The sequence below is a fragment of the Ornithorhynchus anatinus genome, chromosome 13, assembly GCF_004115215.2.
Source record: "Ornithorhynchus anatinus isolate Pmale09 chromosome 13, mOrnAna1.pri.v4, whole genome shotgun sequence".
Taxonomy (NCBI): Eukaryota; Metazoa; Chordata; class Mammalia; order Monotremata; family Ornithorhynchidae; genus Ornithorhynchus; species Ornithorhynchus anatinus.
The window spans coordinates 35,937,035-35,961,071 of NC_041740.1; the positions used below are offsets into that span (position 1 = coordinate 35,937,035).

Below are 24,037 nucleotides of genomic sequence, written 5' to 3' on the forward strand. Positions count from 1 at the left end.
CCTGGGAGTCACAAGGTCACGGCTTCCAAGGCCCTCGTCTCCTCGGGCAGATCGCTTCTCCGGGCCTCAGTCCCCACATCTGGACAATAGGGATTGAGAGCGTGAGCCTCACGTGGGCTCTGTCCAACACAATTATTAATAATAACAATGTTGGTATTGGTTAAAGCGCTTACTAGGTGCAGAGTACCGTTCTAAGCGCTGGGGGAGATACAGGTCAATCAGGTTGTCCCACAGGAGGCTCACAGTCTTGATCCCCATTTTACAGATGAGGGAAGTGAGACACCGAGAAGTTAAGTGACTTGACCACAGTCACACAGCTGACGAGTGGTGGAGCGGGGATTCGAACCCATGACCTCTGACTCCCAAGCCCGTGCTCTTTCCACTGAGCCACATGCTTTGCACATAGTAAGCGCTTAAAAATGCCATTATTATTATTATTGTTAATAACAAAGAGGAGTGCCTGGCACAGAGTGAGTGCTTAACAAATACCACAATTATTATTACTATTATTAAAGAGGAGTGGTCGGGCTGGGCCGGGACTTCTCTGCTTATCCCGGGGGCTACCTTTCTGTCTTGCTTGAGGCTTTCAGCCCTCCACTCCCAACCCTACTAGATGATGGACCTCCGCCTAGTGTCTCCGAGGGTCTGCACCCTACAGCCTGATTTAGGGATGAAAATTCCTTCGTTCAAGCCGGCTAGGGGGCATGACAGTTTCGTGTTTTCGAAGAACCAGGAAAGGCTATGTATAAAAAAAGCCAACCCAACGGGCCAGGTCGGCAGAGAAAACAACACACAGTGATAAAAGGGTGCCCTCCTTCTTCACCTCTTCCATTACTGCTCTGTAGACCCTCCCCAACCACTCCAGTTGAGTAATGTAATCAGCAACTCTTTAGAATTAGAGAGGTGGAGGCCGATTTTGGTCAAAGATATCATTAAATTGGAGGGCAGAACACTAGGAGATTGTCTTTTCCTTCCTTATTCAAAGCCTCCTCTCAGTGTCAAAAATACAAAGTGTCAGTTGGGAGAAGAGAGGAGGAAGTCAAATAAACTATCCCGCTCTGCCCATAATTCCTGATATTTGTACCTTGGGCCCCCTTCACTGGTCCATCTGGATGAACTGTTATCCCTTTCCCCAAAAATTCAGAGAAAAAAGGAGTGTGTGGCACAACACAAGATATCAAAGTAGGAAGCCTGTCTTATCTCCCTTCCTAGTTCTCACTGGGTTTCATTGCAGTCATCTTTATTTCTCAAGTACTGTAACACTATAATAATTTTGGTATATATTGACCTTTTACAAACACTGGGGAAGATAAAATACAATCAGATTCCATTATATTGAGCATGTACTTAAAATACAGAAGTATTTTAATACCAAAGACCAGAAGGAGGAGCCTCTTGTAAGCTGGAAATTCTTTTTCAATCCCACCCAGGTGACAGGAGCTGAATTCCACGTGGGAAATTGAAATGCCTAAGGGATTCACAGGTGTAATGTGTTTGAAATCAAGCTGCTGCTATTCAGGAGAAAGAAGCTTGTGTGGGTTCAGGAGGAGAGCTCTGAGAGCAAGTAGTCCAAGAAATCAGCTACCAGAGGGAAAGCAGCAGATTGTAGAACAGCTACCGGCACAAGTGACCTTGCAGTAAGTACAGGGCAGAAGGTTGTAGAGGGAGGGGGGGAGACATGGAGGGAGGTTGTTGTAAAATAGTTAGGAGGGTAGGCATTAGGGCTTTGAACACCACTGGCCTAAACATGAGAGAGAGAAAATGGACAGAACTCATAAGCAGTGCTTTGTTGAGACTGGGGAGGCTGGGAAAAGCAGTGGTAAATCCAAGGAGTAACTCTTCCTGACTGCTGCTGCCATTTTGTGAGCTGCTATAACTGAAAGCAGCACTTTTATGCGTCCTTCTCTCCTGTCAGGCCAGAGGCTAAACGTGTGGGACAGATGGCCACATTAGCTTTCTTCTGCCCTGCCTGGTTCACTTCTGTCTCTGACTCTCTTACTGTCTCCTTTCCAATCCTCTTCCTCATCTCCTCTCTGGCAAGCACTGGGATCATTAACTCTATTTTCTTCAACTCTGTTTTTTGAAAATTCTCTCCCCTACCCGTCTCACTTTGGACTTGACCCTACCTGGGTACTAAGTGTGAAGCCATCGGCAGGACTCAAATGTTAACCACCTAGAAAATCAAAACTAGTTTTCAAGTGCTTAGTAGAATTTCAAGTTTATTCAGAAATAAAATGAATAAGGGCATAACACATCCACAGCCCTAGGGAGCAGTGAAATAGCCTGTTTAAGACATATCTTTAAAACTCTAGGTGGCTCTCCCAGTCTAAAGTAGGGATGTTTTCTATGGTAAAGGGGTGTGCAGTCTTTTATGGGGGTCATCCAGGTTTAGAGGCCAAATGAGAAGTCAGGTAACTCCCCAAAGTACTTATTCTACCCCAGGAATGGCCAAGGCTTTCAGTTCTTCCCTCCTAACCGCCCCCCCACATCAGCAAACATGATGTGCTGCATCAAATCCCAGCTCTTCCACTTGTTTGCTGTGCCTTTCTCATAAGTAAAATGAGGGTTAAATATCTGTTCTCCCTCCCTCCCTCTTCTACCATGTGGAACAAGGACTGAATCTGGCCTGATTATTTTGTATCTACCCCAATACTTAGTATGGTGCTTGGCCCCTACTGAACACTTAACAAATATCACCATCACTATTAGGTTCCCCTGCTACCTTAGAGTATCCTTAATTGCAGAAAGGCAACATGAGTATTTCTTGAAGAAATAGACTGGATGCTTGTGGGAGGGCATGGTTTATGTGAAGCTGAATTTTAGTTGGCCCACTGGTTCTGTGTACACCCGTGAGAGAAGGTGCTTATTTCTTTCACCTGTTAAGTTGGGATAATTATTCTGATTTACCTCATGGAGTTAGAATTACTTGCGAAGTGTTTCCTAGATGTTAAGCTCCAAATGCTACAGAAAACATAAAGTAAAATGACTAGGGGCAATTTTCTCCCGACAATCTTGTTTCCAAGGTAGATTGATTTCCAAAATAATTCTGTTCATAAAATTAGCTGCCTCTATCAGGTAAGAGTAGGGAAATGGAGAGAGAACAATCATGGGCAAAGTCGTAATTTTTTGGGGGGGAGGGGGGAACTCTAACATGTAGCTGGATATTACACTTTCATAGAAAAGTCTCAAACCAGAGCACCTTTTGTGTTCTGTGGCATCTTGAAACATGTACTACTTAGGATTGGCCATCTGGTCCACCCTAGGAACTTCTCATCTTTCACAACAATAGCATCCGAGAAGGTAGTTTGCCGAATTTCCGCCGTTCAAGGGCACCCTTTTCTGAGAACCTTTTGGCAATGGTATCAGCATCTTTGGCCGCCCGCCAATAGCTGTAAAGTTGTTTGCATTCTTGTCTCTGAACACTGGAGCTGTGACACTATTGGTGCAGTTGGTTTTCTTTAGTGGGAAAATATCCTCCCCCTTATCTCTCAAATCTCGGAGTACTGGCTGCTCAAGCCCTGACCCAGAACTACAACTTAGTCCACTGGCTACTGAGAACAGAGGCAGTGACTGAAATGTAAATTTAGAGACAAACTAACTACTAGAAAAGTGTCTATTGTCACTTATCTCTATGGATAAGCAGCAGCGGAATCCTGAAAGTCAGATGATCTGGCTTTCCCAGCTCTGCTGCTTGCTGTGACCTTAAAACAAGTCACTTGTGCCTCAGTTTTCTCATCTGTAAAATGGGGTTTTAATACCCATTCTCCCTCTTCGACTCTGAGCCCTATATGAAACAGGGACTGAGCTTGGCTATCTTAAATCTATCCCAGTGTTTAAAACAGTGCTTGGTACCTTGTAAATGTTTTACAAATATGACAGTAATATTATTATTAGAGTGAATTTATACCGCAAGTACCAAGAAAAGAATGTTGAGGGGAGACTGGGAATTTTCCTTCAAATTTGAGAAGGTCTGTTATACAAAAGATGACCAGCGGCTCTCTGCCCTCACTGAGGTTAAAACTAGTATAAATGATCTAAAGCTGTGGAGGAGCCAAAGTTGGATAGAATTAAAGATGGGAAGGCAGCATGGCCTAGTGGAAAGGGTTTGGGACTGAGAATCAAACTAATGATATTTATTAAGCATTTACTTTGACAGCATCCTCTCAATCCTCATTCTTTTCAAGAGGGATTTAAATATTGAAAGGTGAGTCAGAGGGTTTTTACTTCAGTCAGAAAACAGGCAACAGCCAACCATTCCCTCCAGAAACTGTGCTTGCTTCCTGGCTGCCATGTTTACTCCCTTGCCCCGTGTAACAGTAATGATAATTATAGTGTCTAAGTACTTAGTACCAGGGACTGTACTAAGCACTGGAGTGGATACAAGCAAATTGAGTTGAACCCAGTCCCTGTCCCATATAGGACTCATATTCTTAATCCCCATTTTACAGATGAGGTAACTGAGGCAGAGTTGTGACTGGCACAAGACCACACAGTAGACAAGTGACAGAGCCAGGACTAGGACCCATGACCTTCTGATTCCCAGGCCTGTGCTCTATCCTCTACGCCATGCTGCTGCTGTATGTAGAGGAGACTGCCTCTAGGTAGCTGGTGATTTGGTTCTTAGGCACTTCGAACCAAAGAGCCTTCATTATGAAGTTAGGACAGAAATAGTGTTTTTGCCCTAACCTTGACTTCCATCTGGTTCCCAGAAATAAATAAAATATAAAATTTAAGACAGCAGTAAATTTCAAACTCTGTTTTGACTGCTATAGTAGTGGCAGTGTCGTTCTTCCGCCAAAGATTTAGATGCAGGAAATTACATTATGCAATGTTTGACTTTTAGTTGGCCACCTTGTTGATCTTTGTTCACAAGACTAAGCAAAACTAAGCATTTTTCTGTCAAAGATAATGGTGGTGCCCGAGTGCTTGCTGTGTACCAAATGCTGGAGTATATTATAAGATAATCAGGTTGAGTCCACATGGGGTCACAGAATCGGTGGGAAGATGGGTATTGAATCCCCATTTTACTGATGATGAAACTGAGGCCTAGAGAATTTAAGTGACTTGCTCAAGGTCATACAGCAGCCAAGTGGTAAGCAGCAGAAGCGGCGTGGCTCAGTGGAAAGAGCCCGGGCTTTGGAGTCAGAGGTCATGGGTTCGAATCCCGCCTCGGCCACTTGTCAGCTGTGTGACTGTGGGCAAGTCACTTCACTTCTCAGTGCCTCAGTGACCTCATCTGGAAAATGGGGATTAGAACTGTGAGCCCCACGTGGGACAACCTGATTCCTCTGTGTCTACCCCAGCGCTTAGAACAGTGCTCGGCACATAGTAAGCGCTTAACAAATACCAACATTATTATAACTGGAATTAGAACCCAAATCTTTTGAGTCCCAAACCTATGCTCTTTCCACACTGCTTCTCTAATCATTATACTTCCAGTCAGATCCCTTCTGCTTCCTACCTATACGGTATTTTAAGACTACTCCTGGACCCCTCTCACCTGCCCATTCTGCTCCTCTCTTGTCCCTCTCCCCTCTTAACTCCCAAACCATACCTCCTACAGAAGCCTTCCCAAGTCTGAAATTGTGCCAGCCACTCGAAGTAGCACAGGCTGAGAAACTAAAACCCATTAGGCTGGATCTCAAGCAAATCAGGCTGTAATCCAGCAAAAATTGTAATAAATGGTAACCTGTGCTTGTTGTTCAGGCCCATTGGCCAAGTGAAGAATGGAGACAATTATCCAGATCAGTCAAGCACCAAAGTCCTCTCTCCCCGGATATATCCAGCTAAGGTCTGTTATCAGAGTGGCTAGCCAGCTATGAAACAATAGAACGCAGGAGGAAACAGAGACTTTGCAGTGATGGAAACAGGGGTGTGATCTTCCACGTTCTCTGTCTGTCAGAGAGCCTCAGTCAGGGTAGCTCCGTGAATTTGAATTTGGTACTCAAATTCTATTTCCTTTGCTTTTAAAGACATTTTTCTTTATCCCTTGGGACCTAGGAAAGCTGGACAAAAACACTTCCCTGGTACCTGGAACTGAGAGGGCAGGATTTCTTCAGGCTCCCGTTGCTCGCTGCCATAAGATGCATAATCACAGTGACTCCACTGAGGGTAGAGGAAGTGGGAAGAGTGATGCCTGTTTAAAGTCTTTTTCTAAACGTTTTTGCAGGCCTGAAGTCTCTCTGAAAGAAGGCATCTTTGCAGATTGAAGACCAAGATCGGGATACACCCAGGTTCCTGCTTTATATTTGTCTTCTTGCAAATGCTTTGATGAGAGTGTAGACGTTTCATCCATTCAATCCGTTCCCTGTGGATCCCCAGATTCCTGCTTCTCTCTTTCATGATTGGGCCTATTGAAAGAGTGAGCAAGAGCCAGATATCTAAGACAACTTCTTGTCCGACTCCTAGCTCCTTAGCATAGAGTAGTTGTATTAGTTGAGGAGGAGGTCTGAAGGTATAAGAAATAAATCTGATGCCGTCCTTCTGTAAAAGGAGGACGGTAGAAGATCTCAGTGGGAGTCAAGGAGTCAAACCTCAAAAAATGGCTAGCGGTTTTATAAGCCATACCTGTATCATTCAGTATTTTTTTTTGTCCTTGTTAAGTGCCTACTAGGTGCCAAGCACTGTTCTAAGCACTGGGGTATCCACTAATGTAGTGGAAGCAAGTTTATACAGTTGGGCATTGTCCCTGTGCCACATGGGGATCGTAGGTTAAGTAAGAAGAAGTAAGATTTAATCCCCATTTTACAGATGAGGTAACTAAGGCACAGAGAAGTTAAATGACTTGCCCAACGTCACTCGGGAGATACGTGGTAGAGCCGGGAGTAGATCCCCCCTGATTTCCAGGCCCGTGCTCTTTTCACTAGGCCCCGCTGCTTCTCAAAACCAGTATTCTTTCATGTTACACAGGGAGTTCCTTTGTGTGAGGAACTAGCAGGAATTCTATTCACTATAGATCCCCGCATTTAGAGGGCATTATTAAGAAGCATTATTAAATCAGTGGTGATTTCTCTGGGCTTGTTAGTACCCAGGGGCAGTCTCCCTGGAGCGGTGAGGCCCGTGTGGGCTGTCCCCTCCGATCCCTGTTGAGCTGATATGTTTATCGTCATGGATAAGTTGCTTTTCTAGTGTTTACATGGTGGTCTTCTGTTCTGTCTCTCCTCCCTTGCTTCTATTGTGAGTCCCCTGTGGGCCATGGGTTGAGCCTTAATTAGATCTTGTGTTTTCCCTTGGGTTTAGTACAGTGCAGTGCACATGGGGAGAGCTTGATATAAGTAATAATGATCCTAGAAGACACCCCCCCCCACTCATAAATTCTCTACCTATGCTTTCTTTCTCCAAAGGGGGTTCAAGTCCTAAAATGGTTCGTATTTGCCGGCTAGCGACACCCAAGAGCGTCGGCTGTTCTCTGTCACACACCTAGGTTTGTGGCTGAGTTAGAGATGGGTGAGGAGCGGTTTGGCCTAGTGGAAAGAACATGGGCCTGGAAGTCAGGGTTCTCCCCACAGTGGGGTTCTGTGGTTCTCTCCTGCTGACAGCTTCTTCACTTTTTGTACCCAAAGGGGATAGTTATGAAGCTGTAGCTGTGTAGCTTCACTCCCTGCTTCTGGATATCTTATCAAGCAACAGCTTGGCAGTTTTTTTTTTTATTTTGTATTTTGCCAGGGGATGGAGAGAGAACTGCCAAATGCTTACAGGGCCAGGATCTGCAAGGGCCACCAGGGGCCTCATTACGCGGATCTGCATTTCCACCCTTTTGGGACAGGTTCCTCCAGAGATGAGAAATATTCCTTTAGGCTCTGCTCTGGGTAAACCCTTCCACAGGAAGCATTTGGCCTCCATAAGCATGACCTGCCCTGTTTCTCGACCTCTGACTTCCCAAAGATATCATCCTATCATGTATCCAAAACATCTCACTTCTTCCAGGACACTACCATTGCCAACTCCTCTCTAAGGGCACATCTCTCCCCTTCCCTCACCCCAACCCGACCCAAAATTCACGCACCCGTGGCTGAAGTGAGCAGGGTTTCCATGGTGAGCAAATGGAGATTGTTTTCCAACTTGAGATCATTTCACTCAGTCCATATAGGTGAGAAGGAGAATTGTTCGTCTCAATCACTCCTCAGAAATTCACAGAGCCAGTCTGTGGTTCTCTCCTGCTGACAGGTTTTTCACTTAAATCGTGCCCAGAGGGGATAGTTATGAAGCTGTAATTGTGAAGATTTTCTCTCTGCTTCTGGATATCTTAGCAAGCAACAGCGTTGCAGTGTGTGTTTTGGGTTTTGGTTTGTTGTTTTGGTTTTTTTTTGCTGGGAGTAGAGTTTGGTGTAGAGAGAGCTGGCAGATAATTAGGCTTTGAACCCTTCCCTCCCTAGATTTCTAACGATGTATTTTCACTAGAGCTACAGTTTGACATAGATTGTATTCCCCTTTTACTCTCTTGTCTCCCCACAAAAGTCGGGAGGCAGTGTACTCTAGGGGATTGGGAGTAGGAAGACCTGCATTCAAGTCCCAGCTCTGCCACTGGCCTGCTGTGTGACTGTGGGCAAATCACTTAACTTCTCTGGACCTCCGTTTCTTCCTCTGTCAAATGGAGATGAGAGATTGTGAGCCTCTTGTTGGATCTGACAACCTTGTATCTATCCTAAGACTTAGCTCCCAGTAAGTGCTAAAATGCCAAAATAAAAAAAGGGGTAGGATGAGTCCTCTGTAGCTTTTTGCTTCTGGTAGCCAATGAAAATTCTTTCCTATTCACTGCTCTTATTGGGTTCGTTTGTGCCTTAATTTCCTATAAGTATGTAAGAGAGTACCCAGCTGAAGGGCAACTTTTTAAAAAAAGTGGTCCTTGCTGAGCACTGTACTAAACACTAAACTTTTCAAATGAATCTATGAAACCAAGACAACTGATGGTCCTCATATGATTAGTCATAATAATTGTGGTATTTAAGGGCTTACGTTGTGTCAAGGACTGTTCTAAGCGCTAGGGAAGGTACAAGATGATCAGGTCAGATACAGTCCCTGTCCCACACAGGGCTCACAGTTTAAGTAGGAGGGATGGCAGGTATTGAATCCCCATTTTACAGATGTAGTAACTGAGACCCAGAGAAGTTAAGTGATTCGTCTATGGTCACACAGCAGGCACGTGGCAGAGCCTGGATTAGGACTTCTAGGTTATAGTAGTGGTGGTATTTATTTGGCATCCAGTGAACGTAATGCACTATGCCAACCTTTGGGAAAGTATAACAGAAGCACAGAGATAGTGGGCAGTGTCAAATTCACCTTGCATATTGTTTTAACTGCATATCACTATGGGCCCATGGTTTCTCAGACTTGATGGATACCATTTTGGAGTCACGTATGATCCCCGCTTACCATCTATATGGAAAATATGGGATGAAAAAGCACCGTCATGTTCTCAGAACCTGCTACTTAGAAACGATTATTTCAGGCAACAGAAATGACTGAATTTTCCGAGTGTTGGAGCTTTCCAAACCCAATGATGGTTAATCCTAATTGGCTCCTGTGCCGATGCTTTATAAAAACCCCTTTTCCGACAGAAGTTGTGTATTGCTGAAACAGATCCCGAGAGGTGGTCCCCAAAGTGGATGTCGGAGAAGGTTAAATGGCAAAAGTCATTATTTTTCTGAGACTGTGATGGTGTCGTTGATACCCTGGAATCATAATTCTATATCCTTTCTTAGAGCTCTCAATGTGTGCACACCTGTGTTATGTTTTATACTCTTGTCATTATGCTGCTTTGTTTTGCCCCTCTTAATCATAAATCCTTAAGTGTGGGGACCTAGTTCAGCCTCTGAGCATGAGGTCATTTAACTACATACGGAAAGGCCCAAGATACAGAGCCCCATTCAACGAGTTAATGCTACCTGTGTAATAGAACACTGTTATTTGCTGTGATGAACTCAGAACACAGATGAATGCTAGGCAAGAAACCAATCTGCTGAGCTTGCTGACCTAAGTTTAAACTCATAGTCCCAGCTTCAGGTGTTTTGCAATCACTTTTCTGATGAGAGCTCAGGGGAGGAAGGAAAACAAATGCAAAATATTTAGTTACTATCCCTAAACCTGGCCTATTTGTTATCCGTTCTTGTTCTACCACTCCCTTAACTGGCTTCAGAATGTCAGCTCCCAGTGGGCAGGAATCAAGGGGGGTGTAGGGCGGGGAGGATGTGTATGTGAGGTGACATAGAAAACTCTGTAGCCATTGAAAAGAAATTGGAAGCAGCAATCATGCCCCCTTTTCTAGCAAAGATTTTATTAATTTTTTTCAGTGTTTCTTGTCTCTTAAAGAAAGCCATACAACCACAGTCAGCAGCTCAAGTAAGACTGTGGGGTGAAAGGATATTAAATTTAACTCCAGGTGTTTCCTCTTTCTCTGTACAGGTTTAGTTCTGGTAGTAAGAAATCAGCCCCTGGCGGGATTTTTTTTTTTTTTTTTGGTATTGTTCCTCAATGCAAATGCTTCCAAAAGTACAGGCAGGGGTAAAAAAAAGGAAGCAGCCTGGCCTAGTGGAAAGAACATGGGCCTGGAGATTGGAAGAGCTGGGTTCTAATCCTACTATGTCAGTTGCCCGCTTGTGTTATATTGGACAAGTTGCTTAACTTTTCTGTGTCTACATTTCCTCATCTGTAAAATGGAGATTAAATACCTGCTCTTCATTCTGCTTAGGTTTGTGGGACAGAAACGTAATCTGACCTGATTATCTTGTATCTCCCCAGTGTTTACTACAGTGTTTGGCACATAGTAAGCACTTAACAAATACCACAATTATTATTCAGTAGTAAAAAGGGAGGAAGGAGGGAGAGAGGTGACAGGTTTGGGAGAATGGACTCCAGCAGGCTGATAGAACAAAGAGGTGGCTTTATGAGGAGTTGAGAAAGTGGGACCAGTAAACTTCTTAGAAACCTTCTACATTGAGAGAAGTAGTCCCAACTTGCAGAGTTGGAGAAGGCAGAAGAGGTGAAACAGAGGAGGGGGAAAAATTCTTCCTGCCATTTCCCCAGTTTTCTGGGACTTTGCCTACCTGCTGATTTAAATTTGGAAATTGGGAATAAACAGGCAGGTGGAATTAGTGGAAACGTTCATTTCCCTAGCAGTAGCCCTCTAACTTGGGAGGTTTACCTGATCCCAAAGTACCTGTTCAAAAGAGTAACTCAGTGCTACATTGACACACCACATTATGAGTTAGAGTGCTCATTTTGGTCAGGGAACCAATTCTTGTACTGTCCCAAGCATTTAGTATGATGCTCTGCAAACAGTAAGTGCTCAAATATGATTTGATTGACTGGAGCATAAGTATACTTAATGGAAGATTTTTCCACTCAGCCCACCTCACTCCCCAAATACTGGCTTTAAGTCTTGTAAAATGCCCCAGGCTCCTTACTAGGTTTCAGGGATGGTTTTTCAGTGGGAAAAATGTGAGGTTTCAAGGATTAGGTTTCCGGGTTATTTAGGTAAAAGCTGTTTTGAAACCCCGGTAATCTAATCTTGCGAATCATCCCCATGGTAATAATCCACTGTGTGACTCCTGGAGAACTAACAACATTATTAATCACTTGCGCACTAATCACTATTTTTTAAAATTCTGCATAAACAGCCTTAACCTTACAAAGCACTGAACTGCATGTACACTGCTCTTTTTATTTGAAGATGACATTTTTGGGAGTTTTTTGCGTGGGGTAATTTTAAGTGCTTTCTATGTGCTAGGCACTGAACTAAATACTGGTGTAGATACAAGGTGATTGGGTTGCGCACATTTCCTGTCCTATATAGGGCGCTCAATCTTAATCCCTGTTTTACAGATGAAGTAACTGAGTCCCAGAGAAGTTAAGTGACTTGCCCAAGATCACAAAGCAGACAAGTAGCAGAGCCGGGATCGGAACCCAGGTCCTTGTAACTCCCAGGTCCTTGCTGTATCCCCTAGGCTATCCTACTTTTCACTCTTGATGCTGAGATTCTGTCTTTATTCTCAAGAGTGGTTGAAACCATCTATCCTCCAGACCACAGCTCCCCCACTCTCCCAAGCCCCCCTGAAGCCCCACCTACTCCAGAAAAACTTCCCTGATTTAATTAATAACACACCAGCCACAACAACCCAAGAAAGTGAATTTGCATCTTCTGTGTATTCTTCCCAAGCGGTTAGTGCAGTGATGTGCCATCAGATCCTCAATGAATACTATCGATTGATAAACATGAGATGCTTCTCTCCACTGGGTGCAAGGTCCATTTTTGCACTGATTCATTTGCCACCAAATGAAAAACTGCTTGGGAGTCAAAAGGACCTGGGTTCTAATCCCAGTTCTGTCAGTTGTCTGCTCTGTGCCTAGGGCAAATCACTTTACTTTGCCTCTGTTACCTCATTTAGAAAATGGGGATTGACTGTGAGCCTCATGCGGCACAGGGACTGCGTCCAATCCCGATTTGCTTGTGTCCACCCCAGTGCTTAGTACGGTGTCTGGTACGTAGTAAGCGCTAAACAAATACCACAAATGTACCCTAACGCTTAGTACAGTGCCTGACACATAGTAAGAGCTTAACAAATGCCACTAAGAAAAGATCCCCACATGCTGCAATCCAAAGAACCACTAGAGGGCATGGAATTCATGGCCCATAAATTCAGTAATGGCTATTATACTGTTTTTGTCATTGATGTGGAAATAGTTTACTTCAGTAGTGGAGAAACAGCGTGGCTTAGTGAATAAATCATGGGCCTGGGAGTCAGAAGGACCTGGATTCTAATCCAGACCCTGCTACTTGTCTGCCGCGGGACCTTGGACGAGTCACTTAACTTCTCTGCGCCTTAGGGATTAATACCGTGAGCCCCATGTGGGACATGGACTGTGTCTGACCTGTTTAACTAGTATCTATCCCAGCACTTAATACAGTTCCTGGCACATAGTAAAAGCTTAACAGATGCCATTAAGAAACAAAGCAAACCCTGACTCTATCCTGGTTCACTGTCCGCTGCTCTCCCTCCTATTTACACTGTGATCCCCATGGGGGGACGGAAACTTAATTGGACTTGATTATCTTGTTTCTGCCCTAGCGCTTAGTACAGTGGTTGGACGATAGCACTTAAATACTGCTGGGGTTATTATTATGGTGTTCAGTGGGTTTGGCTCTGATGATGCCACGAACTCCCTATTCTAGGTCCCTCCCCCATCTTTTCTAGCCCTGCTCCTTACAGCTGAGTGGGTTTATTTGTAATGCAGGACTTGCCACATCAGCAGAATTGAAATATGGTGGTGAGAGTGAGGTTGGTCCCCGACAAGCTCACTCTCCGACATCCCCGGGGCCTCATTGCATGCTAGGTGAGTCAGCTAGCACCTGACAAACTTTCACATGTCCCCTCCCTTGGCAAGAAACAGCTGTCGTGCTCAGACCTGCTGGACTCCTCCTCAAGCCTACCGAGAAAGTAATTAGAAACAGAGGGTGGGACTGGTATACAACCGGAGGCTTCTGCAGCCTGATCATTTCACCATGGAACCATAACACAAATCCCTTAGATTGGGAACCCTGTGAAGGGCAGAGACTAGGATCTGATCATATTGCATCTAGCAAAGTGTGGAGTACCTAATAAGCTCTAAATAGTAACAGTGCCATATTTCATTTATTCAATAGTATTTATTGAGCACTTACTATGTGCAGAGCACTGTACCAAGCGCTTGGAATGTACAAATTGGTAACAGAGACAGTTCCTGCCCTCTGAAGGGCTCACAGTCCAACCAGGGGAGACGGACAGACAAGAACAGTAGCAATAAATAGAATCGAGGGGATGAACATCTCATTAAAACAATAGCAAATAAATAGAATCAAATAAATGGAATAAATATTTGTCATTGGGTCAAGATTTCCCCAGTTTGGTTCAGAAATGGCACTTGGAAAATTGGCCGTGATACCTCTCCTCAGTCTTTCTGATCCAGACACTTCCTGGGAACATATTTTTACCTTTAATTGCTAGTAATACTGAAGACTCATTTAAAGAGCTGAGGGTAAATGATGAATTAAATGAAAGACTAGGTTAATAGAGTGTCTTCAATGTCTTTGGAAAACAAACTTCTTCAGCACATGTCAAAATCTCTGTGACTGAATGTCAGAAGCCTGAAGGAATGTTGGTGTAGTTTATATTCTGATCAGAATTCTTACTTTCCCACAGCATAATTTCTTTGACATTCCACCTCATTTCAGGCCTGTAGACTGAGAGCCTGTGCTAACTTGCAACTCTTTCTTTCTCTCTCTCTCTCTCTCTCTCCCCCCTTCTCTTTCACTTTCTGTGTATGTACATATGTGTTTTAGGGGAGGGACTAGCCCACTGACAACAGGACTGTATATGAGTTGCTTTTCTAGTAATGGTGTACAGTAGGCCATCCACATTCTCCCCAGAGCGCTTGGTAGAATGCTCGGCACAGAAAAAGCATTTAATAAGTACTATTGACTGATTCTCTCCTCGTGCCTTAGATGCATGCATAGTAATAATAATTATGGTACTTATTAAGCACTTACTATGTGCCAAGCACTGTTCTAAGCACTGAGGTGGATACACATTAATCAGGTTGGACAAAATCCCTGTCCCACATGGAGCTCACGCTTTTATCCCCATTTTTCAGATGAGGTAACTGAGGCACAGAGAAGTTAAGTGACTTGCCCAAGGCCACACAGCAGCTGTCAGAGCCCAGATTAAAACCTTAGAGTCCAGGTCCTTCTGACTCACAGGCCTGTGCTCTATCCATAAACCTTGCATTTATTACAAGATGGCTAATTGGGGTGGGTGGTGTCCACTGGCAGTTAGACAAACCCTTGACTTATTCTTCCTGCAGAGGGGATGGTGTGCACTGAGCCAGCCATATATTCTTGTCCGGTCTCCCTGTAGCTGGCAGTAAATTGTTAACACTCACTGTGAGATAGACTGGGGGTAAGGGATTCTGTCCTAGCTAGACTAGGCCTTGTTGAAAAGATGGTTCCTGACCTCATTTATGTGGATTCAGAATCGTCATTCCTGTCCCAGTGGGGTTTGGTCTGATATCGGATGTGATATATGCAGTACTCTGAGAAGTAATCCAGGATTACGTTTTATAGATCTGGAAAGGGAAGTCCATCAGAAAAGCAGTATTAGGAGCAGATGAGCTGGCTGCCCCAGCTGACAGACCCTCGATTTCAGTCACCAAACCCCATCCCCAGGAAAACTAACAGGACGACAACCAAATCGAGCAGGGTCCTGGCCCTCAGGCTTGCCGGTTCCAGGGTGGAGTCGAAACTCCTCCTTTTCCTCATTACCCACTGAATTATCAGGAGCTGCAGTGGAGCCCACATCATTTGTGGTACTTGCTGAGCATCTTCTGAGTGCGAAGCCCTGTTCTAACCACTTGGGAGAGTACAACAGAAACAAGACACCTTCCAGGAGCTTACAATCAAAGGAGAAGAGGGATGGTCAGATATTAGTTTCAAACAGTGGGAGGAGGAAGTGTCACTTAGCAGAATATAATAGAAATGGATCAGAATGGAGTAGCTGAATTAAAAAAAAATGAATGCACTAATAAATCTATACCTAGGGTCCAGAAATAAAAGAGTTTCTACTCATCTCCTCTGTCCCTATTCTCAAGGGTCCTGGCCAAGCAGTTTCACTTACCCGTGGGAGAAGTCCTACTTTCTATCCCACTCCTCCAGGACCTCTCCAAGAGCAAGCAAATTATTGTCCAGACCCAAGTACCACTTGCCCAAAGCAAGGAGAGTTAGGTAGAGATGTGTTGGAGGAAAGGGATCTCTCTGGATTTCTCTCCTCATCTTCCTCTCCCACTTCCCTTCCCACTTCCCTTCCCCAACTCTTCAGCTCCAGTAAGACCCTTGGCCAGGCAGATAGGAGCTCTGAAACTGTTTGGAAGCCTTCTAGACTGTGAGCTCCTTGTGTGCAGGGAACATGTCTACCAAGTCTGTTGTACTCTATTCTCCCAAGTGCTTAATGTAGCGCTCTGCACATAGTAAATGTTCAGTACGTACCAGTGATTGATGGGAAAGAAGCCCACAAGGGTCTCTAGGCACCATTCAGGACATGGCCTCCAAGAAGAGAGGTACTGTAAGGGGAATAAATTGTACCCTGGCTTTTAATTCACTCTCCTGGTCAAGGATTTCCAAATGGAGTACATGCACGCTTTGGCTTCAGCGATCCCCATGATTTCTGGCAACATTCCCCGGGGGTGTCTGTGGAGTTGACCCAGCTTTGATACTTGGCTCAGTGGTTTGAGTAGCTGTTCCAGCAGTCTCCTCCCACTCCACCTCCTCCTTTTACCATAACTGAGAAATGATTTGGGGTCCAGTCTCCAACCTGTCAGAGGTAGAGAAAGTCTCAGGCCTGCTCTCCTGGGACTTTTCCAAAAAGGAACAATACCTCTGATTAACCTAACAATCCACTAGATGACAGCATTTCACACTCAAGCATGAAAACTCTATCAAGATGAATGCTGACAGCGTGATTCCAGCCCACAGAAGGGAAGTCGGGTGAATTCCGTTTTGTGACTTGGTCCCAGGGCTCATGGTGGTGGTGTTTGAAATATCTGGACTGGAGCTTCCCTTCCATTTCCAAAGAAAGCTAAGGGAGAAACATTTGGCTCTGTCTTTACTTGGCTGGTTTTCCCCTATAATCATCAGCTGTATGTTGAACCAGCTCTTAAGCAGAACCAGGTGAGAACAAAACCAAGGTCTGAAATGATTTCAAAATGGGTTTCTTTCTGAGTTCTGTCCTCTCCTCTTAGCTTCCCCCTCCTCACTTCCCCTTCCCCCAACCACAGAAGAATCCCCTGTCAGATAGAAATTTTGAAAATGGTGGTTGTTTCCAGGCACACCTCAAATGTCAGAAAACTAGGAGGAGTAATTTTTCAGGTGTGCGCATGTGCATTCTCTCTCATTCTCTCGCTCTCCAGCACCCCCCCCCCAACCCAACCCCCTCTGCCCCTCAGAGTAGCCACATCCAGAATTAGCCTCATCCTTTGGTATTAAAATCCACCTATGATTCTAAAAGCCCCCTTGACACCTACACGGAGTCAAGTCAGATTCCCATAGTCATCCAATAAAGTAAGGGAAACAATATAGGAGCTTTTTGTGCAACATAATGCAGCATGTAGAAGAGTTGGGGTTCTTGGTTCAAGAGCGGTATTTGGCAGCCCAGGACTCCACTGCCAGCTGGGACCAAGAGAGCCAGACGGAGAGAGAAAGGGATTTTACCATAAACCGATGCACCCTGGTTCGCCTTCTTAATTGGTGCTAGGAAAACAGCATTGAGCAAAAGAGTGCTAAGTTGAAATAGTTTCCCATAGGAAACAAAAGTGCATTAATGCATTCCCAAGGTCCAAAGAATTGGCCAAAACAGCATAAATATATTAAAGTAGTGATAAAAATGCATACCAAATAGAGTTGTTAATAATTTACATGATTAAGTGGCAATAAGATTATGAATTTAAACAAATGCTAGACATAAACCTAAGAAAAATCCATTATTGTCCTCTCCGTTGTCCCCAACAAACCTAAAGTTTGGGATGTATGATGTTCATCAGAGTCCAGATACTTCAGCACATTTATGTGTGAGACTTAGTCTTGAGGTTTTTTTCCCTGGCAATCATAGCTTCAGTGCCATGCTTTAAAGACACTCATTCATGGATTCAATTGTATTAAGTGCTTATTGTGTGCAGAGCACTGTACTAAGCACTTGGAAAAGAACGATACAACAATAAATAGTGACAATCCCTGCCCACAATGAGCTCACAGTCTTGAGGGGCGTTGGGGGGAAACAGATATCAATACAAATAAATAGAATTACAGATCTATACATAAGTGCTGTGGGGCTGGGAGCAGGGAAGAAGAACAAAGGGAGCAAGTTAGGGTGAGGCAGAAGGGAGTGGGAGATAAGGAAAAGTGAGGCTAAGTCTGGGAAGGTCTCTTGGAGGAGATGTGCCTTCAATAAAGTTTTGAAGAAGGAGAGAGTAATTGTCTGTCTGATTTGAGGAGGGAGGGTGTTCCAGGCCAGAGGCAGGATGTGGGCCAGGGGTCGGTGATGAGGCAGGTGAGATGGAGGCCCAGTGAGAAGGTTAGGCCCAGTGAGAAGGTTAGCACCAGAGCAGCGAAGTTTTCATATGATGGCCAAACCCAGCAGGGGTCTGTAATGGTACACAAAGGGTCTTTGTATGCTCAACACACAGTAAACATGTACTCTGTTCAGAGCACTCACATGGCCAGACCAACGCACGCTCTTGTGAATGGAGGGGGCTGTATTGAGTACTGGCATTTAACATCAATACCACCATAGTGATACGGCACTAAAAGAAGAATAGAGAAGCAGCATGACTTTGTGGAAAGACTCCGGGCTTGGGTGTCAGAGGACGTGGGTTCTAATCCAGGCTATTTGCTGTGTGACCTTGGACAAGCCACTTAACTTTTCTGTGCCTCAGTTACTTCATCTGTAAAATGGGGATTAAGACTGTGAGGCCCACGTGGGACAACCTGATTACGTCATATTTACCCCAGCGCTTAGAACAGTGCTCGGCACACAGTAAGCTCTTAACGCATACCATTATTATTATTATATAGGACAAAGCCTTAATAGCAGGAACACTTTCCTAGAACAGAAGGCAATTCCTATTTCAGTGGGTGACCAACCTTGAGAGGGAGTAGAAATATGTATGTGAGATAGTTATTAATATCTGCTTCCCCCTCTAGACTGTAAGCTTGTTGTGGTCAGGGAACATCGTTAACAACTCCGTTGTCTTGTACCTTTCCCAAGCTCCCAATACAGTTTTCTGCATACAGAAAGTACTTGATAAAATGAAATTGTGGTATATTTTAAAAATACCACAGTTCTTATTACCACCTTATCAGGTAGCTTGGCTAGTGGAAAGAGTTTGGACCTGGAGGTAAAAGGAACTAGATTCAAAATCCAGGCTCCGCCATTTGTCTGCTGTATGACCTTGAGCAAGTCACTTAACTTCTCTATGCCTCAGTTACCTCATCTGTCAAATGGAGGATTAAGATGGTGAGTCTCATTTGGAATAGGGACTGTGTCCAAGCTGATTATCTTGTATCTACCCCAGAGCTTAATACAGTGCCTGGTACATGGTAAATGCTTAACAGATTTATTCAGTTGTAGTTATTGAGTGCTTACTGTGTGCAAAGGCCTGTACTAAATGCTGGGGAGAGTACAAATACTATTTAAAAAAACAAAAAAGGTTGTTGGGTTTCTCTTTTTATTTTTAGTTTTTTTTGTTTGTTTTTTTTTGAAAGTGGACTGATGCTTTTAGGAAAATCTCCATTAAAAAAGTATAAAAGTGCACGTGATTGTCCACATACTCATTCTAGCCCCTGGGGAGGCGGCGGACAAGGGCGTTTTTGTCTTTAGAGATGCAAACCAATGACTGCAGACTTATAAAACAACAAATTTACTTATAGGATTAAACTACCGACTAGTCATTTCAGCCAAACTCTGTTCTGTTGCTTCTGTTCCTTATACATCCTATACATACTTCCTATATATGAGCTTGGGAGTCAGAAGGACCTGGGATCTAATCCCAGTTCTGCCAAATGACCTTGGGCAAGTCACTTCACTTCTCTGTGCCTCAGTTACCTCATTTGTAAAATGAGGATTAAGACTGTGAGGCTATGTGGAATAGGGACTGTGTCCAACCCGATTATCTTGTATCTACCCCAGTGCTTAGTACAGTGCCTGGCATATAGTAAGTGCTTAACAAATATTATTGTTGTTGTTATTGTTATTATTCATCAGGACTCAGAGTAAAGGGCACAAGCCTGGGAGTCAGAGGATCTGGGTTCTAATACCAGTTCCACCACTTGTCTGCTGTGTGACCTTGGGCAAGTTACTTTACTTCTCTGAGCCTCCATTTCCTCATCTTTAAAATGGGGATTTAATATCTGTTCTCTCTCCTACATAGGTTGTGAACCCCACCTGAGACAGGGACTATATGAAATCCGATTATCTTGTAACTGCTCCAGTGCTCTGTACAGTGCTTGGCTCATAGTAATCACTTAAATATTTTCATCATTAGCACCATCCTCTTGAATGCTCCTTTTTTAAAGGTATCTCATCCTTATGCAGGCAGGGCCGTTTGTAGCTGGGGGTGAGTTGTTGCCCTGTCCGATGCTTGAGGGGGAGACCAGCTTAGATCAGCAAGTGAGGCATCCCCTCAAGGAACACCAGCAGAGGATCCAGTAACAGTTGAAACCTGGAACACACGTAGCATCCCTCAGCCCCAGTCCGAAGCGACACGGGTCTTTACGGGGACCCAGGAGGGGGAAGCAATGGCTGTGGAGCAAGGGGAGGGATAGGTGAGGATGAGGGCTTCTCCCAAAGAAATACTCTAGGTTCAAGAATTTGGATAGGTGGACTAGGGTGGATTTTCATCAATTGTCAGGCTGGGTGAGACCTGATTGTATTATCGATCCCACAAAGTGTTTTTAACAGATACCCCAATTATGTTTGAGTGTCAAAGTGTCATGTGCATTAGGGTAGCTGCTCTTGGGAAGGAGGCATTGTTTTTTTCCCCAACTCTGGATAGCTAAATGTCTGAAGCCAATCCTGCCGGTAATGATGTGGACGTTACCCTGAAACTCTTAGACTGTAAGCTCACTGTAGGCAGGGGATGTGTCTGTCTATTGTTGTACTTTCCAAGCGCTTAGTATACAGTGCTTTGCACCCAGGAAGCACTCAATAAGTACAATTGAATTGAATGAATCTTAGAAAAGCTAATTGAGCATCCCTGTCCCTCCATGTGTTAGTCTGGCTTCCTTCACACAGCTGCCTCCCAACCACCTGATCCTCTCATTCCTCCCCCCCCCCCAAGTCCCACCTGGTGTGGGAGAAGACGCTGACAGTTTTGGACAAACTGAGGTTTCAGGAGAAAGGATGCAGTTTGGTTAGAATGGCTTTCAGTGGTTGTCGTACCAGTTGTGCCTACCCCAGACTTAGCTCCTTTTTTCTTTTTCTGATCCTGGGCTGTTTCCAGGCCTCAGTCTGCAAAGCTGAAGCACTTAGATGGTTATAAAATTGTTGTTGTTTTTCCAGGACTCATCGGCAGGCCAATGACGGCAGCTGCCTGGAGACCTCCTGGGAATGATTCTCTCTTTTGTTCCACAGTGGAGTTTCTCTTCAGAGATAAACAGAAACTCTGCACCATCTGGGCATTGTAGTTCATTAGACTCCTAGTTGTTCTGTTTAAAAATTTATCGTGGGCTCCGGGCTATTTTAAACCAGTTTCAGGACTAGCACATGAGAAGCAGCATGACTTAAAGGAAAGAACACGGGCCTGGGAGTCAGAGGACCTGGGTTCTAATTCCACTCTGCCGAAGGCTTGCTGTGGATCTTGCACAAATCACTTAACTTTTCTGTTTCCTCATCTGCAAAATGTGGATTCAATACCTGTTCTCCCTTGTACTTAGGCTGTCAGACTACAGGGACTACATTTGACCTGATTACTTTGTATCTGCCCCAGTACTCAGAACAGTGCTTGACCGTAGTAAGCACTTAACAAATACCAGAGTTACGATTATACCAGCACTTGGCTGTGTTGTCCTGCGACTTGATCTGAAAAATCTCGTTTTTTTCCAGTGCCGATCTCCATCTCTGGGTAATGCTGAAATGTTCATTCGCTGCTCTGCTGAGCCAGACATTGGAGAGATTGATCCGGGCTTTGTGAGTGCCAATTAATGAGTGTTTGCACTGCAAAGCAAGGCGTACAAGCCCACGTACAGCTGCTGTCTCTGCTGAGTACCAAGATGATCCTCAAATGAGGAGCTGGTCAGGCTGGGCATCATCAGTACAGGGTACTGAGGCAGCCAACTGGTAATTTTTATTTTAATCCTGGTTCAGGATGGGTTTTGCATGGTATTTAAATGTTTATTGTGCCAGGCACTGCACTAAGTGCTGGGGTAGAAACAAGCTGATCAGGTTGGACACAGTCCATGTCCCACATAAGGCTCACAGTCTTAAACCCCATTTTACAGTTGAGGGAACTGGGGCCCAGAGAAGTGAAGTGACTTGCCAAAGGTCGCACGGCAGACAGGCAGCGGAGTCAGGATTAAAACCCAGGTCCTTCTGACTCCTAGGTCCATACTCTGATCCAGTTGGCTCTTTTGGGGATCCATCTACAGAAATGAACCATTCCATGAACTCCAGGGAGCCCATTCATCCCAGCTTCCCCAGGGGCAACCCTGGGGCTGCAGATGGGCAATATGACCACCTTCTACACCCAGAAGAAGCCTATTGCCACCTCAATCTCCCCGGAACCCGGTTAGATAAACTGTTACTTGTGAAACCTCTCTTAGTCATTGGAGAACATATGTCTGTTTTTAATTATACATTTATATGTCTCTCAACAAACCAATTATTTGTTCTGCTGTTTTATCCTGATGCGCTCATATTTCCAGCTTTATCTTTGCTCTTCCTATGGCCTTCACTATCTGTAAAATAATCAACTACCTCTTCCATTGAACTATAAGACCTCTGAGGGCTGGGAGTGGGTATTTCGCTTCTGTACCTTAAGTCCCAAGCACTTAATGCAGTGACTTAGCCTCAATAGATACTTAATAAATTCCAGGGATTGATAATGGCTGAGTTAAGAATGAAGTCCGGATGCCTGACTTCAAGTCTGGGCTTCATTTTCTGAAGACCTTACCTCAGTCTTCCAAATTTCTCTTACCCAGAGAGGCTGGAATGGAAGAAAACATACAGAAAGGACATGTCACACAGGGGAAATCCAAGGATTGTCTCCTCCTCCTTTTTCTACAGTATGTTTGTCAGGGCAGTGCAGTAATAGGCACCATGGAAAAGAGTAGGTAAGGTTATTTTCATGTTATTAGGACTTGAAAATGGAATTCAATATTTCTTTTTTCTGAATCTGTGAGCAGGAGTACTTGAACATAGCTTTGCTCCCCATTGCATTTTTCAAACATACGTTGTTCCCAAACACATTCTCAAAGTTAAAATGAAAAGACCAAATAGCATACATTATAGGAAGGTATTTGTTGTAAAGAAGTGTATAGACTGTAGTCATATGGGGAGAGCAGTGAAATGACAGAAGTGGTAAAAATATATATATATATATATTTTAAAAGCAGTGGAAAAACTCCCTATTTTCTAATGAAATCTGAGAAGGGAACTACATTTAATGTAAATTACTGTAACAAAAATACTGGGTTCCTGCATGATGGATCAATAAAAATAATCTGGGGAAGGGAAGGTCAAGGCGTCTTCAGGCGTTCACTGGATTTAAAGAGAAAACTCTCTCTCACGTTGTTATCCCCCAACATTGACCTCATTGTGAGCAGTTTTCAGAGCCACGGAAGGCAGTGAGGGCACTTGAAAATAAATGTTTTGGGAAGAATGCAAGTAGAATTTATTTCCATTTCATTGCCATCACTATTGAGTCTTTTAGGTTTTTCTGGCAAGGCCTTACAATCATTACATTGTAAGCTCCTTGTGGGTGGGGAATAAACCTTCTGCTTGTTTTTGGTCTTTTCCAACTGCTTAGTATACTGTATTGCATTCAGAAGGGGCCCAGTAAAATCCCACTGCTACTATCGCTACTGAACGATGCATAATAAAGAGCTACAGGTCATGTTCTTGGGATTAGTTCAACCGTTGGATAATGAGGAGAGGATGCCTAGTCAGGAAGCCCTAGGACTTTCAGAACAATTGTTTCTTGAGAATTGCATCTTTAATCCAAACACAGAACAAATAATAATTACGGCATTTGTTTAGCGCTTACTATGAGCCACGCACGATACTACGCTGGTACACTGGTGTGGATAGAAGTTAAGTCAGACATAGTCCCTGTCCCATGTTGGGCTCATAGTCTAAGTAGGAGAGAGAATGCAAATTGAATCTCCATTTTACAGATGAGGCACCTGAGGCTTAGAAAATTTAAGTGATTTGCCCAAGGTCTCACAACAGGCAAATGACAGAGCTGAGTTTAGGACTAAGGTCCTCTGATTATGAGCCCCACCTTAAGGGCCAGGGGCCACGGT

General features: G+C 44.2%; 1 long non-coding RNA gene across 3 annotated transcripts in view; it reads left to right on the forward strand.

Annotated features, from left to right (window-relative positions):
* Positions 1-1,412: 1,412 nt before the first annotated feature.
* Positions 1,413-24,037, forward strand: part of LOC103165380 — a 33,302-nt gene continuing 10,677 nt past the window's right edge. The window contains exons 1-4 of one of the 3 annotated variants that reach the window (XR_484538.3): positions 1,413-1,637; positions 6,170-6,233; positions 21,621-21,854; positions 22,118-22,336. This is a non-coding gene — a long non-coding RNA (uncharacterized LOC103165380). Of the gene's footprint in view, positions 1,638-6,169; positions 6,234-21,620; positions 21,855-22,117; positions 22,337-24,037 lie in introns of those variants that run through there. The other 2 variants (XR_003764041.2, XR_003764040.2) reach the window with 2 other exon arrangements.